General features: G+C 36.7%; 1 protein-coding gene across 3 annotated transcripts in view; it reads left to right on the top strand.

The window, feature by feature from the left end:
* Positions 1-16148, top strand: part of SUPT3H (SPT3 homolog, SAGA and STAGA complex component) — a 519913-nt gene that overhangs the window by 53618 nt on the left and 450147 nt on the right. The window contains exon 2 of one of the 3 annotated variants that reach the window (XM_055135059.1): positions 1393-1475. The exons of the other annotated variants lie outside the window; for them this stretch is intronic. The gene's annotated coding sequence lies outside the window, so the exon portion shown is untranslated. The remainder of the gene's footprint in view (positions 1-1392; positions 1476-16148) is intronic. 3 annotated transcript variants of the gene reach the window in all.

Here is a 16148-nt window from a genome sequence, read left to right as displayed (position 1 = left end):
AAATTTATATCAAACATGCTACTGACAAAACCAAAGAAAAATAATATTCCAGCTATACTAGTTAATGTACCAAATATATCTAGGGAAAAGTGAAACTAATCTTTTTGGAACTTAGAGAATAAAATAAATCCTTGGCCATCATAGTGTATTGGAGCCCTGTCGTAACTTTACCTTAGTGCTGTGGGACTTGGATATAGGTGAAAATGTCCTAATAAGAACCTTTGGGATATTAATTTATGTGAAAAATACTCAAAAAGGAGAACATTTTTCTTTTTCTTTATTTTTTTGGCTGCATTATTACACAGTTAAATAGGGTTAGAAGACATTGGCATCTAGTAGGAAAAGCAAGTTAAATTGCTATGATTATCTAAATACAGGACTTACTTGAACTTTTTTTGCTTGAGATCCCTTTTCACTTGAGACATTTTTACACAATCCCAGGTTTATGAAAAAAGGTAGGGGCCTGAGAGATAGCACTTGCCTTGCATACTGCTGAGGCCAGTTTGATCTCTGGCTCTGCATATGGTCCTCCAACTACTGCCAGGGTGAGGATCCCCAGTCCTCCCATAAAGGTAGGTATACAAATAAAACTTTTACTGATGACAAATTGTAGATAAATTTATTTTATAACAAAACTTTTATCATTGACATTCAACATGTAACCCCAGATAAGGTGACAACCCATGGTATAAGAAGCTTTGGCCTAAGCTTTTTACCTAGCTAGGTATATTTCTTTACTGTATGATTTTGTTTTTTCTGCCAAAATTGAGGTGGGACTTCAGGCAAATTTATTTTCAAACTCATTTTTGTTTCTTTTTCTATTTTATATTTACGTTATAAACTAGCTTACCTGATTGGTATATGTGTTTTACTCTAGGAACGTTAGTCTAAGGCAAAATGTAGGCTATTTTTATAATTAAAAATATGTTAGAATATCTTCTTAAAAATTATGTTTGAATATATTTAGGGTTTTATTTCTAAGTTTTAATCTTTTTTTTTCCATAGCCACCAGACTGTAGCAATTTTGATTAACTTAGTAACTTAGTGAACTTGAGGTTTTAAGTATTTAAATAAGAGATAATGGAGTTTTTGAATTGATAAGTAATGGATCAGAGTGAGAATAGAAAAGACTATTAAATTGATATTACTTTGGAAAGATCCCTTCTGAGTTTTCTAATACATGTCACTGTTTCAAACCTGGCACTGTTTGTTAATCTTATCATTTAAATATAATTATATTGTATGTCTATATCTCTATTAAGGGTGATTTGCTTAATATATTGAAGTATTTTTTCCCCTTTAGACACTGCTTATCAATAACAGCTGTAGCATTGTGGTTTTTTTCCATGGACTCATGGTGGTCTTTGGAATAACGTTCTTCAACTTTGACAGGTGAGACAGAGGCTCTCCAGTGCCACTGCTTTTGGATGAATCAAGCTGTGGTTGGAGAAAGTGCATCTTGCCAAAATATAAGGGTGAGACCACACACAGCCTTTAAAATAGTTATTGTAGGCTTATTTTTAGGGATACATGTCTTTATAGTTCTTTTATTTGCATGCCAATTTCGTTGCTGTGTATAGATTTTACATTGGTTTTTAGGTCTCCATTTGTTAAGCCTCCTGTATAATTTACCCGGAAAAAGACTTGAGTTCAGCCATAATTAATGATATTAAAAATGTATTGAAAATGAATCACTCGAATACTGTTCTTGGTCTTTTGGATTTTGTAATTTTAGATGTATTCCTATTGGAATGTTAGTGTCCCACTTTAGTAGTCAAAATACCCAAATGTGAACCTTAAAATTAATAACTTTAGGAAAGAATGTTAAAATATTTATATACTTAAATTGATATAATAGAAAAAATTGTTATTTAAAATTACATATTGTAATATTGATATAATGCAGCTCTGTTCCAAATATAAGTTTTATGCTTTAGTGAAAGCTTGAAGAAATGATAGGCAGAAGTTACAAAGCTTTTAATGCAAATATTTTTGACGCAAACTATGTAGTCTGTTTATGTGAAGATTAAAACTTTATTCAACTTAATTGTAAAATTGACTCTACATTTTAAGCTGTATATTTAGGTTTCTAACAGACTTTTTCAATTACCAGTAAAAATTGTCCTTAGGCATTTATAAAATTTTTAAAAGTTATATATTTATATAATCATTATCCCTAAGTTATCAATGATAGTATTACATTTCTCAAGACCTGGTGGCTCTAGGCTTTTTCAACTAATTATCAGTGAATGTGGACTAAGTAATATATTTATAAAAAACTGTATCAGTTAAGATTGTAATTTCATTGTCAGTATTTCAATAAGGAAAACAACATCTATCAACTAAGGATTGAATCTTCTCCCCTTGTTATTACAGTCCTATCCCATTGCTGAACGATTGTGGCAGGAAAGTACTAGGAAAATTGTGTTCCTACAAGTTTTCTAGAGAAGAACATGCAAAGAAGCAGAAGCATAAGATACACAGATTGTTTAAGGAAAGATTTGGCTCTTGGTACTCCGAAATAGATTCTGCATGTGAACTTTCACTGGATACTAGAGTTTAAAAGAATTCTATAGATGTCATTTTAGGATATTTGAGAAAGTTTGGATATTGAGTATATATGATGATACTATGGAATATCTATTATAGTGGTAATATACATATATAGGAAAATATCCTGATAAAGAGGTAGATGATGAATTTTTCTCATGAAGCCAATGCCACATTTTGGGTGTTTGTTTATTAAACAATAATAATATTTATTTATATAGTCTTACAGTGAATATGAAAAGCCTGTGCTACATATATAATAAATTGAGACTTTATAGTTTCATCATTTTAAACAAACTTAGCAACTTTAATATTTTTTTCTTTATAGTAACTCGTCTCAACCAGTAAGGTAGAGATCTTTTCAAGATCAAAGCATATCAAAGCACATTATTATTAGTGTGTTATTTGTTTATCTTTCCTTGTTTTGGTGTTGGGGAATAAGCCCTGGGCTTCAGATTTCAAACCAATGAACATACATTCAGCCACTGATCTTTATAGCTCCACCTCCATTTGTTTATTATTAAGGGGACTGAACCTGAGTTGGCTGTGTGGTAGACAAGCACCTTACCTGCTGTATAATCTTTGTTTATTCTTTTTCATTTTGACCACACCTGGAGGTGCTTAGGACTTAATCCTGGTTCTGAACTCCCGGTGGGGTTTGTGGGGCCTTATGTGATACTGGGGATCAAACCCAGGTTGGATACCTGTAAGGCAAATGCCCTACCTGCAATGCTATCACTCCAGCCCTACATTTGTTTGTTCTTAATGGAATGTTCCTAATATATATATATATATATATACATATGTATATATGTATATATATAAAATTGTGTTCACATTAAATGCTGAGTTACATTTTCTACTATTGGATGGATATGATAAAACTATGGAATTTTAAAAATATATTTTCAAAAAATAAACATTTCAAATGTTTGTTCTATTAAATTGCATTATTTAAAGAGTTATTTTAATGAGCACAAGTGTATATCTCAAGAAAGTATTTTTGAGGCGGGAGTTCGGACCACACCTGACATTACTTAGGCATCCATATGCGATACTGGGTATTGCATCAAAGTCGGCCACATGCAAGGCATGTACCTCTCTTGCACTATATCACTGACTTGCATGAAAAGTTTTAATTCTGAATTTGTGTTATACTAGTTATATCCATCCTTCCTTCCTTCCTTCCTTCCTTCCTTCCTTCCTTCCTTCCTTCCTTCCTTCCTTCCTTCCTTCCTTCCTTCCTTCCTTCCTTCCTTCCTTCCTTCCTTCCTCCCCTCCTTCCTTCCTTCCTTCCTTCCTTAATTTATTTATGGTGGGCCATACCCGGCTTAGTTCTGACTATGTGCTCAGAAATCACTCCTCATGGGTTTGGGAGCCATATGAGGTACAAGGGATTGAGCACAGGTCAGTTGATTCCTTTTACTGGAACCATTTATCCCCCTAAACAGAAACCTTTTTTATTTTATATTTTTGCATTCCTGGAAATCACAATAGTCTTATACATGCAAGAAATGTGTTCCACTACTGAGCTAAATCCCTGAATTTACATATACCTCGTTGGTGATTTGGATGTACAGTTTTCTTTTTTTTCAATTAATAGGTGAATTTAAACTTTTGTAGAAAAATTATTTTTTACTGATTAATCAATTCATTTTATACGTTATGGATTTATAAAATGAATTTATTTTCTCAGATCCACCTATATTAGATAGTAATGCTGATGATAATTACAGCTAGAAGAAAAATTGTTTTATATAATTGATAAAAACTGAATGATTCTATATTTGATCTGAAATTTAGATTAAATTAATACCTTTATGTATTACTAGTTAAGGTTTAAAGGATGTTTTTAAGCTAATGTTTGCAGTTGATAGTATATACCTTATTTATGATTATTTTTATTTTATTTTATTTTTTTTTAAAAACCCAAGAACATTTCTTTTTTTTCTTTTTTTATTTTTATTCTTTTTTTATTTTTTTGCTTTTTGGGTCACACCTGGCGATGCACAGGGGTTACTCCTGGCTCTGCACTCAGGAATTACTCCTGGCGGTGCTCAGGGGACCATATGGGATGCTGGGATTCGAACCCGGGTCGGCCGCGTGCAAGGCAAACGCCCTACCCGCTGTTCTATCACTCCAGCCCCTATTTATGATTATTTTAAACAATTCCAGTTATACAAATAGTTAAGAATCAGATAACTGCAAAGTTACTATATGAAATTGCATAATTTTGTCACAGTGTAACAATTTTTCTCTAGCTATTGCTGATTTTCCCTGATTTATGATAAAATTCTAATGTGATGTTTTTCACCTTTAATTATAAAATAGATAAAATATTTATTATTAAATTGATAAAAATATCTCAGAAGAAAATAAAAAACAGTACACAGAAATTCAAAAAGCATTATCCAGGGTCATTTAATGTGGATTCAGACTGTCCTGTCTACCTTAATAGATTTTGAATATAATTTAATGGCATTTCAATATAATTAAGGTAGTTGGTTGAAGAAACATTCTATAACATACTGTGTTTCAAAAGATAAAGACATCCTTATTATTTAGTAATTTTTTCATTCAAAATCAGTTAAAAAGTGTCCTTTAGGTTATGGTGTCAGTAGGAAAATGAACCTCAGAAATAATGTCTTGCTAAATATCAGTGATTAAATATAGCCTTTATTATATTTTTTCTCTGTGCTATTTTATTTTTTAATTTTTTAATGAAGGCCCTGTGATGTCCAACACTGTTAATCTTGATTTTCATGTGTATAGCATTCCAGTACTACACCTTCCACCAGAGTGCGTGCTTCCACACATTCCTATTCCAAGGCTACAGTGTTCCATCCACTGCCCACCCTTTGTTGAGCTTAGTTCTGTAGACTTCTCTGTGCTATTTCACTTTATTTTTGTTTTTGAGCTACAGTGGTGGTGATCAGGGTTTACTTCTACTTGTACGCTCAGGGATCGCTCTTGGAGATGCTTGGAGGACCATATGGGGTGCTGGGGATCGAACCCAGGCAAGCACCCTACCTGCTCTACTATTAACTCTGACCCTCTCTACTATTTTAAATCTCTAGGTCTCTTGTCCTTGTAAACTACCAATATGTCTTAAAACTAAGACTTCTATAAATTGTGCATATTTTAAGTAACTTGGGGACTTTCAGTATGATATGGATGGCAACATTGCTATCCAATTATTTCTTTATTTTTTTCTTTTTGGGTCACACCCGGCGATGCACAGGGGTTACTCTTGGCTCTGCACTCAGGAATTACCCCTGGCGGTGCTCAGGGGACCATATGGGATACTGGGATACGAACCCAGGTTGGCCGCGTGCAACACAAACGCCCTACCCTCTGTGCTATCGCTCCAGCCCCACTATCCACTTATTTGTTTCATGAAATGTTTCTAAAATTTAATACTGAGAGCATCAAGATGAATTGTTTTACAAAATCGATATACTTGGGGCTGGAGAGGTATAGTACAACAGGTAAAGCATTTCCTTGTATGTGGCCAACTGGGTTCTGTCCCCAATACTGCAGATGGTCACCCCAGCACCATATCAAAGAGTAAATCCTGAACCTTGCTGGGTGTGTCATAAAGATAAAAAAAAAGCAACCAAATTGATAAACATAAGTTTTAAGTATAAGCATATATATCCCTCATTCTATGCACCTCAATTTCCCTTATTATTAACAATGTGTATTGCTATCCTATGTATATTTCTATCAGCCAGTATTGATATGTCCTTAACTTATGTCAATTTACATTAGTCATTCTGTGTTTTTCAATTTTATAGAATTTTATGAAATGCATATTACATATCCACTGTGATAATATCAGAGTTTTTCCTAAAAGTCCCCAATTGTGGTTGAGTACAGGTAATACTAAATTTAGCATCTTAATCATTTTAGTAACTGGTCTATTTATTGGATATTATTTTTTTTTCCAGAATGCCATAAGGTTGAAATCATGCAAAATGTAGTCTTTTTAGACTCAGACTCTTGCACTCAACAGTGTTCATATTAAGGCTCCTCCACGTCAGTTTTGTGGCTTAAAAGTTTATTTTTTAACATTTTTTGCTTGTTTGTTTTACCACTGAATAATATTTTATTGTATGGATGTACCACAGTTTGTTTATTCATATTTTGCAGGACATATTAACTTAGTGTTTCTGGCAATTATGAATAAAGTTACTATAAATATGAGTTTAGGGTTTTGTGTGGACATAATTTTCAACTCTCTTTGGGTAAAATACCTAAGAGCAAAATTGCTAGATTGTTTAACCAGACTACTTTTAACTTTGTAAGAAACTGCTGAAGTGGCTGTATCATTTTTTCATTCATACCAGTACAGTATGAGAATTTCTGTTGCTCTACAGTTTACCATTTGCTATTTTCAGTGTTTTGCATTTTAGCCATTCTACTAGGGACTGGATTGATAGCACAGAGGGTAGGGCGTTTGTTTACTTTGCACGAGGCCAACTCACTTTCAATTCCTCTGCCCCTCTCGGAGAGCCCTGCAACGTACCAAGAGTATCCCGCCCACACAGCAGAGCCTGGCAAGCTCCCCGTGGCTTATTCGATATGCCAAAAACAGTAACAACAAATCTCACAATGGAGACGTTAATGGTGCCCACTTGAGCAAATCGATGAATAGGACGACAGTGCTACTATTAGGTGTGTTGTATTCTGTCAGGATTGTTTGAATTGCAGTTACTCAGTGATAAATCATATGCTGAATATCATTTTATGTGCTTATTTGCCATCTATATAGTTCTTCTTGAGAAATTTCTGTTTAGATCTTTTGCCCAATTTCCTATTAATTTCGTTTTGTTATTGTAGACTTTCATGTTTTTTTTGTGTGTATCTTTTTGGTGATACATATAAAACTTGGAAGCAGGTTGTTTCCAAGTATTTTGGCTATTATAAACAATGCTGTAATTCAATCTTAATGTTGGTGTATCTGAGTCTTTGTTTTGGGTATATACCTTGGTATGGAACTGATGATTCATAAAATAATGTTTAGCATTTTGAGGAGCTGTCAAATTAGATACTTTTTTTTTTACTAGATTCTTCTCCCTTACCCTCCTTAAGCCTCCTCACCTCTTCCCTCTCCATTTTCTAATTATTATTATTATTTTTTAGTTTGAATATGATATGTAGTCATCAACAGTTTTGAAATTACACGACTTGGTGTTCTGTAAGGTTTCTGGATTTGTGGTTTGGTGACTGTCAGTAATTTTTAACTGTTTAACTTTATTCGTTCCTGTTTCCTTTCCTTTTTTTTTTTTTGCTTTCTGGGTCACTCCTAGCGGTGCTCAGGGGTTATTCCTGGCACTGCACTCAGGAATTAACTCCCCCGTGGTGCTCGGTGGGCCATATGGGATGCTAGATATCAAACAAGGGTCGGACACAGGTCGGGCGTGTGCAAGGCAAATGCCCTACTCACTGTACTATTGGTTCAGCCCCATGTAGAGATTTTAAAAATTATTTTCTTACAGTTCTGTAATATATTTTTCTGTTTTCATCTTCAATTTTGGAAGTTTGTTGACATATCCTTTTTAGGAATGGGGGATTGAGTCACAGTGGTGCTCAGGTTTTATTTTCTGTTCTTTGCTTAGAGGTGACCCCTGGTGGTGGTTAAGATTTTGTATGGGGTGCTAGGGATTCAAACCAGGGTTGCAGCCAACATAACTTCATTCACGGCAAATGCCTTACCTAATATACTATATCTCTGGCCCTTTGTTGGCATTATATTAGAGCTCTGTGATTCTGCCTTACTCAGTTCTGATCGAGCCCCAAAAGCATTTTGTATGGTGGTTTGAGTTTTTTTTCTTTAAAGCATTTCCTACATTAGTGTGTTCTCTTGAACTTTTCTTAGTAGTTGTCATTTCTTTGTTTACATTAGCCATCTGTTTTCAATAGTTGTCCACTTGTTCCATTAGTGGCCTCTGCATGCTACGTAGTTATTTTAAATTCTAGCCTGATAATTTCAAAATATTTTCCATGTATGTTCTCTCTGATCCTTTGATTTATCTCTTCAGATTAATATTTTGCCTAACTCAGTTGCATTTTTAGGTTCTAAGTATTATGTGATGCATCTGATAAAAAACCCTGAGGTACATTGTAAGTCTTTTCTTTATGCTTATCTGCCTAGAAGCTAGACTATATTATTGCTCTTGACAATTTTCCCTATTGTCTTTGTTTGTTTGTTGTTTTTTGGACCACACTCTGCAATGCTCAGGGTTTACTCCTGGAACTGCACACAGGGATCATTCCTGGTGGGTCTCAGGGACACACATTGGGTGCCTGGTGTAGAATCCCAGTTGGCTGCGTGGAAGGCAAGGGCCATGCAGCTATCCTGAACTATTAGTTCAGTATTACTGTATTTTTGTAGTTCAGTATTACTGTATTTTTGTAAGTATTTGTAAGTATAAGTATTGCTATAAGTATAAGTATTACTAAATATTTGTAAGTATAAGTATTACTGTAGTTTTGCTCTGACCATGTTTTGTGTTTCTTTTGAGACTTCATTTAAAGTAGAACCTGGGGCTTGTCTAACTTTTACCTGTAAGTGGATGTTGTTAAAAAAAAAAAGGTGATCCATGTTTTAATAAGATGGGAGAAAGGGAAGTGTTTTATAATCTTAAGATTTGTTTATAGTTTTTCAGTGCCTAGATATTTTTTGTTTGTTGTTTGTTTTGTTTTTTGGGTCTTATAGGAGCTGCACAGAACTTATTCCTGGCTCTGTGCTCAGGGATGACATTTTTCTGGGATCATATATGGTGCTGGATTGAACCTGGATTGACTGGGTGCAAGGCATCAAGTGTCTTACTCCCTGTCTGGGCTGGAGCGATAGTACAGTGGTAGGGCATTCGCCTTTCACGCCGTTGACCCGTGTTTGATTCCTCCACCCCTCTCAGAGAGCCTGGCAAGCTACCGAGAATATTGTGCCCGAATGGCAGAGCCTGCAAGCTCCCTTTGGTGTATCGAATATGCCAAAAACAGTAACAATAAGTCTCTCAATGAGAGATGTTACTGGTGCCCGCTCGAACAAATCAATGAGCAACGGGATGACAGTGACAGTGACTCCCTGTCTATTTCTTTGGCCTGTGTCTAGCTTCTTTAAAGAAGATGGGCTGTGGCCCAGTGTGGTAACTAAATGTTTGGGAGGGGAGGTTCTGAGAAATATGTTTTAAAATAAGTTTACTGTTTATTTTCAGTAAGTATGCCTATTTTATATTTCAGCAGTGCACAACATTTTCTCTGGTGAGAATTGGTCATGAGTGGGAAAGTTTAAGCAGCCCCATTTTGTGAACCTGAATCCCTGACGGTCACCTTCATAAGTGTTTGTCTGTTTCCTTCACTTGGGTTGGTTGGAAGTCTAGAGGGTAGAGGTTGAATATTTCTCTTTCCCCATATGGAAGGCAGAATGAGACTGCAGTTGCATTTTTTCCTTCTCCCATGCCAAAGCCTAGTGGGTGGTAGAGCTGAATGTTTCCCTTTCCTTGAGGCAGTTTTTGGTGTAAAATAAGTTGGTTAGGCTTTGGTATATAGTTTCCTCTAAGGGCCAACTTCTGTTCTGCATAACAAAGTACTCTGAGACTGTTTCAAAACTTACTTTGCCCCTCTTTTATAAGAAGGGATTTTTCTGTCATAATCATATGAAACCTTAGTTGGGCTTGGAAGGTAAAAGAAAACAGTGTGTGTAGGTCCCCGTGTCATGGGTTGCCTTGAGTTCCCATTTCTCTTGTCAGTTCCTGTGTGAACCTGAGCAGTGAACTTTAGGGGTTCCTACTGATTTCCAGGGATGGTTTCTGCTCCTGGTAAACTGTTAATTTCTTCTGCCCTGTGTTGCTCAGTGATCTGATGAACCTAAGAAGAATGTTTGATTTTTATTTTCTTGTTTTGAGGAAAGGAGCTATAAGCTTGATGAACCTAAGAAGAGTGATTGTTTAGTTTTGCTAAAATTATTTTTGTTTTCTTTGTTGGGGGCCTACACTGCTGGTGCTAAGGGCATTCTTCTGGTTCTGTGCTCAGGGATCACTCTGGGTGGGCTCAGGGGATCATATATAGTGCCAGGGATTGTACATGGGTTGACTGCATACAAGACAAGGATCCTACTACCTGTTGTACTTCTGCTCTGACTCAGATTTTTTTCCCCTTTGTGTCAAGGAAGGAGTAATATTAAACCTCTTTATATGTCGTACTGGAAACCAGGAGGCAATCTTTTAAAAATAACAATGTATGTAGATATGTGTCTTAAAATTTAGGATTAAAAAGATTAATATTGGGGCCGGAGCGATAGTACAACAGGTAGGGAATTTGCCTGCTTATTATTGGATTTTTTTTTTCCTTTTTGGGTCACACCCGATGTTGCACAGGGGTTTACTCCTGGCTCATGCACTTAGGAATTACTCCTGGCGGTGCTTGGGGGACTTTATGGGATGTTGGGAATAGAGCTCAGCGTGGCCAGGTGCAAGGCATTAAAATTTGTGTCTACCCATTGTGCTATCGCTCACTGTGCTATCTACCCACGCCCTACGCCCTGTGCTATCTCTCCAGCCCCTCATTATTGGATTTTTTTATGAAAGGAATTGTCATGATAGAGATGTAGAAGGGAATGATCAGTCTGATGAAATATGAAGGGTGTATATTTAGAAGGGGCCAGGGGGACTCTTTAGTTGAAATAAGACCTATGTAAATTGAAATGGTAGGAACTCTGAGAAATAGATTCTGAAAACTGTTGATGAAGTTGATAATTTATGTAGCTTATAGTTCTATTTGTAAACAAACTGTAGTCATGTGTTGTTTAATGACAGGGATGCATTCTGAGCAATGTGATGTAGATGATGATTTCATCCTTATGTGACCATAATAGAGTATAATTACAAAAGCTTAGATAGTATAGCCTACTGCATATCATTATGTAAGCCCAATATGGCTTTTTGGGACCACCCTTGCATATTGTGGCTAATTGTTGACCAAAAGATTGTTAAGTAGCACATGACTATAATTGACATAGTTGGTATTTTGTTAAACATGATTAACAGTCTCATCCAGTTGAAGTTAGGTGAATACATTGTAAAAGGATTTTAACCACTTGTTAATAGATTCAGAACTTGAAGAATCATACATATTTTCTAGCATAGCCCATAAAATATGAGATGCAGTAGATAATACATGGAAATAGTAAGTTTTGCAGTTATGAATCATATCAAAAGACCATGGTACATGGTATTAACGATTTTTTAAGGTTATTTATAAATGTATATGAGATAAAATGTACATATATGTACTAGCAGTGTAAAAATTATTGCTTTATATTTATTGCTAAAACCACATTTTCTATTTTTAAATTATGGAGATAGCTAGTGTTTTAATTTCGGAATTTTTTTAGCCATTATTAGCATCATTATTTTTTATTTTCTGTTTCAAGATAAATGACACTTCTATATTTCTTTTGTGTCACACCTGGCGATGCACAGGGATTACTCCTGGCTCATGCACTCAGGAATTACTCCTGTCAGTGCTCGGGAGACCATTTGAGATGCTGGGAATCGAACCCGGGTTGGCCGTGCGCAAGGCAAATGCCTTACCTGCTGTATAATCGCTCCAGCCAGCGGGTAGGGCGTTTGCCTTGCACGCGGTCGACCTGGGTTTTATTCCTTCGTCTCTCTCGGAGAGCCTGGCAAACTACCGAGAGTATCTCGCCCGCAGGGAGAGCAAATCGATGAGCAACAGGATGACAGTGATACAGTGATACTATATTTCTTGGACTTTTCCTTGAAAAGCAAGTAAACAAGCTAAAGAAGAAACCTGAAGAAAAAGCATACTGATGAACCGAGAGCCGCGGCACGAGAAGCAGAACCTCCGCGCCTGTTGACTGTGATCCTGAGGTCTCCTAACCCACTTTGGCACCAGAGCGGATGCTTGAGCCATGCATTTTGACTGTGAACTGAGCTACAACCTCGTGCAGCCCGGGGAGGGATTTTTTTCCCTCTCCACCCCATTTTTCTGAGCGAAAATGGCGGCAGCGGCAGCAGCCACGCGGTGAGAGCCACCCTCTAAGACCCCTCCACCAGGAGGTAGGACTTTCTTTAGTGACGTAGCCTGTAGGTGGTCCTGGGAGGGGGGGCGTTCCCGGCGCGCCTTCCGCCCAGAGATGAACCGAGAGGCGCGGCACGAGAAGCAGAGCCTCCGCGCCTATTGACTGTGATCCTGAGGTCTCCTAACCCATTTTGGCACCAGAGCGGATTCTTGCAGCCATCCATATTGACTGTGAACTGAGCCAAAATATTAGAAACCCAAAACCGCGCGGCCACTATCGCGGCCGCGCGGACTCAAAGTCTTCACTCTTACCAATGAAGAGAAATTATTAGATGATGCCTATTCAGCAGGCCTGATTGTTGGGGGAAATTTCCAATCAATAATAGTGAGTTCTGTATGGAAATATGAAATGTACTCTATATATAGAGAATAATGGGAATATCATTAACTACTTAGATGGGGGGTGGGGTGGGAGGGGGGTGTATTGGGGTTCTTGGTGGTGGAATGGGTGCACTGGTGAAGGGAAGGTGGTTTAATCGGTATTTGACTGTGACTTAAACCTGAAAGCTTTGTATTTTTTTTGTTTTCACGGTGGTTCAATAAAATATTTCTTTAAGAAAAAAAAAAAGAAAAAGCATACTGACTGGTGATTTCTTGAAATAATAACGTGTGTTTAGAAACTAAAGAAGATTAGGGCCTGGATCTAATAGAAGTGGAGTCAGTGTTGTTTTGGCTTTTACTGTTTCAATTTTGTTTCTGTAATAAACTCTTTTAAGGAATAAAATTTTTGGTCTCTTGATTTCTTTTGTTCTTTGTTTTCTTTAAGGGCCCATATACCTTTCAATCGTTAGTATATTAATATACTAATTATTGTATACCATCAGTTGCATTTTTGGGGAGGGGTTTGAGTCACACCTAGCTGTGCTCAGGCTTTACTCCTGGCTCTGTACTCAAGGATCACTTCTTGCGGTGTTTGGGGGGAGCCACTTGGGGTACTGGGGATCGAACATGGGTTGGCTGCATGTCGGGCAGATGCCTTACCCCGTATACTCTTTCTCTGGCTCTGCTTGCATTTTAGAAAAAGGAAACGGTGCAATGGCACCATTTATTCTGTTCCTAATGTTTCAAAATATTCCTTTTTAAAAATTGGGGCTAATCTCAGTTGTACTCTGCCCTGTGGGGCTACCATGGCTATAACTGGTGGTGCTGGTAGTGGGGGAGGTGTGGGGCTGTGTATGCGGTGGTGGGAATTGAACTATTCAGGGCCTCACACACGTGTTAGAAATGTGCTCTGTACAGCTATTTCTTTAGCATTCCCATTTGGTATTCTTATCTAAATGATTTTGTTCCTAGCTAAACAACAAAATCTTTGCAGGTATTCTCTGTTTTTCTGTTTTCATTTTGAATATTATTTTCTTTATTTTTTTAAAACCATTTTTATTGAGGTAATGAGAATTACACTTTTCATATATATAATACATCATTCCAGTATCATATCCATAACAAAAGTGATTTCTTTCCTCCTCCAGTGTTCCAACAACCCCCTCCCATATAAACTTAGTTCTCTAGACAAAACTTCCAGTTCTGAAGACTTTGGACATCTATTATCTACTTTGTTTGTTTATATCCCATGCACTAGATATATGTTTTAAAAAACTTTGTTAAGGTATTGACCCTTAAATACATGTAGATAAATAAAGCTAAGTGGAAATACCACAAAATTGTAAATCAGTGATAAACTGATAATTGTTTTTCCTTGGAAACTATCTCCCTTTTACAGATATATAATTGAAAATTAATAGTATGAATAGTTTTATGCTAATATACTCTAAAATTAACAAAATGGATAAATCCTACAATTTAGTAAGAGAAAAGAGGAGAATGGAGAAAATTTTAAGGAAAAATGAATAGGCCTGTCAAAGTATAAAAGTGTGATACTTTAACAGAGGATGTTGGCTTTATGATAAAAAATATAGATAATATTTAAGTATCTGTGTTAATAACTAAAAGTAATCTCTACAAATGTAAAAAAAGTCACCTGATTATACATATAGAACATTCAATAGAAATGAAACGTTTATGAAAGTGTAAAATCTCTTAGCAAGCTAGAAACAGACCTTTCTTAATCTGTAGAAGGTAATCAGGAGCACCATAAGCAAATACCAAACTCAGTTATAAAGTGCTGAAAAATTGTCTTGTTCCAAAAGAACTCTCCTTATGCTTCATGCAGTAATGGTTTCAAGAGTATGAATTTCCTAAGTTGTTGCCTATCTTGAAGCTCTTTGTGGTTCCTTCAAATCTAAATGGCAGTGTGTTCATTAAAATGAATTTTTTTGTTTGTTTTTTAATGTACTCGTCCATTCTCTTCTGACTCTCTTGATATATTTGTTATTTGATTCATTTGCTGTGAATCTCTGGGTTTCCTTTATTTATGTAAGTTTATTCCTTTATTTATGTAAGTTCTTTATTTGATCTTGAAGCACAAACTCAATTCTGTGGAATTATTATCTATTATTTTTTAAACTAGTGTTTCATTGAATTTGTTTCTTCAATGAATTTGTTTCTTAGGGACTGTGATGATCTGATACTGTTCCCTTGAACTCAAGCCATAGTTTTCTGGTGTGTTGTTAATTTCTTTTAAGACTCCTTTCCCCACTGCCTTCTATTGTTTTTTTAGAGGTTTCCTGCAGCTAATCTTGTATCTCACTGATCTTTCTTTCTGTTTTTGTTTTGTTGCTGATATCTCATATTGCTTTTTGTGTCACCTACTCCTGTTTTTCATTCCTGTCACTTTTTACTGTAGTTTTCTCATTTCATCTCTCATACTTAATTCTGCTCTTCTGATGACCTGAGCCATTATTTCTTTGAGCTTGTTTAACCCCCTCAACATGGTGTCACTAAACTGTTTGAGACTTCTAAGTTCTTACTTTCACTCCTAGACCTTCCTGGGTTGTAAAAAACACCTGGGGGGGGGGGGTGCGAGAAGGCTCTCCCCCTGGGCCATGCCCAGGTTCTGGGGTGGTCCCAGGCTTCTTGCCCAGCTGGGTCAGCCCAGGCCATGGGGCAATGGAAGAGGAAAGGAGGGCCAAGCCGGTTGGTTGACTATTGCCGTTTATTCCATTCTCCTCACATGCCTGTTCCAGTCTCTCTGAGCTCCCCATTCTAGTCTCACGCTGCCCCCTCATTCGTCTCCTGTCTCTAGCTCATGCTCATCTCTCTTCCTTCCTAGCCCCTCATTCCTTGATTCCAGCTCTCCAGAGTCTCCGTTCTCCCCACTAGTCTGTGCATCTCTACCTGTTTCTCTGGGCCCAAGCTATACCCAGCAAAATCAACATAAGAAAGCCCTTCCTGAGGGCCTACCAGGTTCAAAGGAAACACCACCTAGAGGTATTCCTGATTGCCTGCAGGCAAAATACCTCTTAAGGTGTTTTTCTCCTTTTCACAGTCCAAAAACTCAATCAACATCTTAATACTAGTTATTTTTGTATGGACACAGTAAGAGATATATTGAATCTTGTAGGGCAGCTCTCCTGGCAACATCTTGCCAC

The sequence above is a fragment of the Sorex araneus genome, chromosome 4 (assembly GCF_027595985.1).
Source record: "Sorex araneus isolate mSorAra2 chromosome 4, mSorAra2.pri, whole genome shotgun sequence".
Classification (NCBI taxonomy): domain Eukaryota; kingdom Metazoa; phylum Chordata; class Mammalia; order Eulipotyphla; family Soricidae; genus Sorex; species Sorex araneus.
This window is presented reverse-complemented; position numbering and strand designations above follow the sequence as displayed.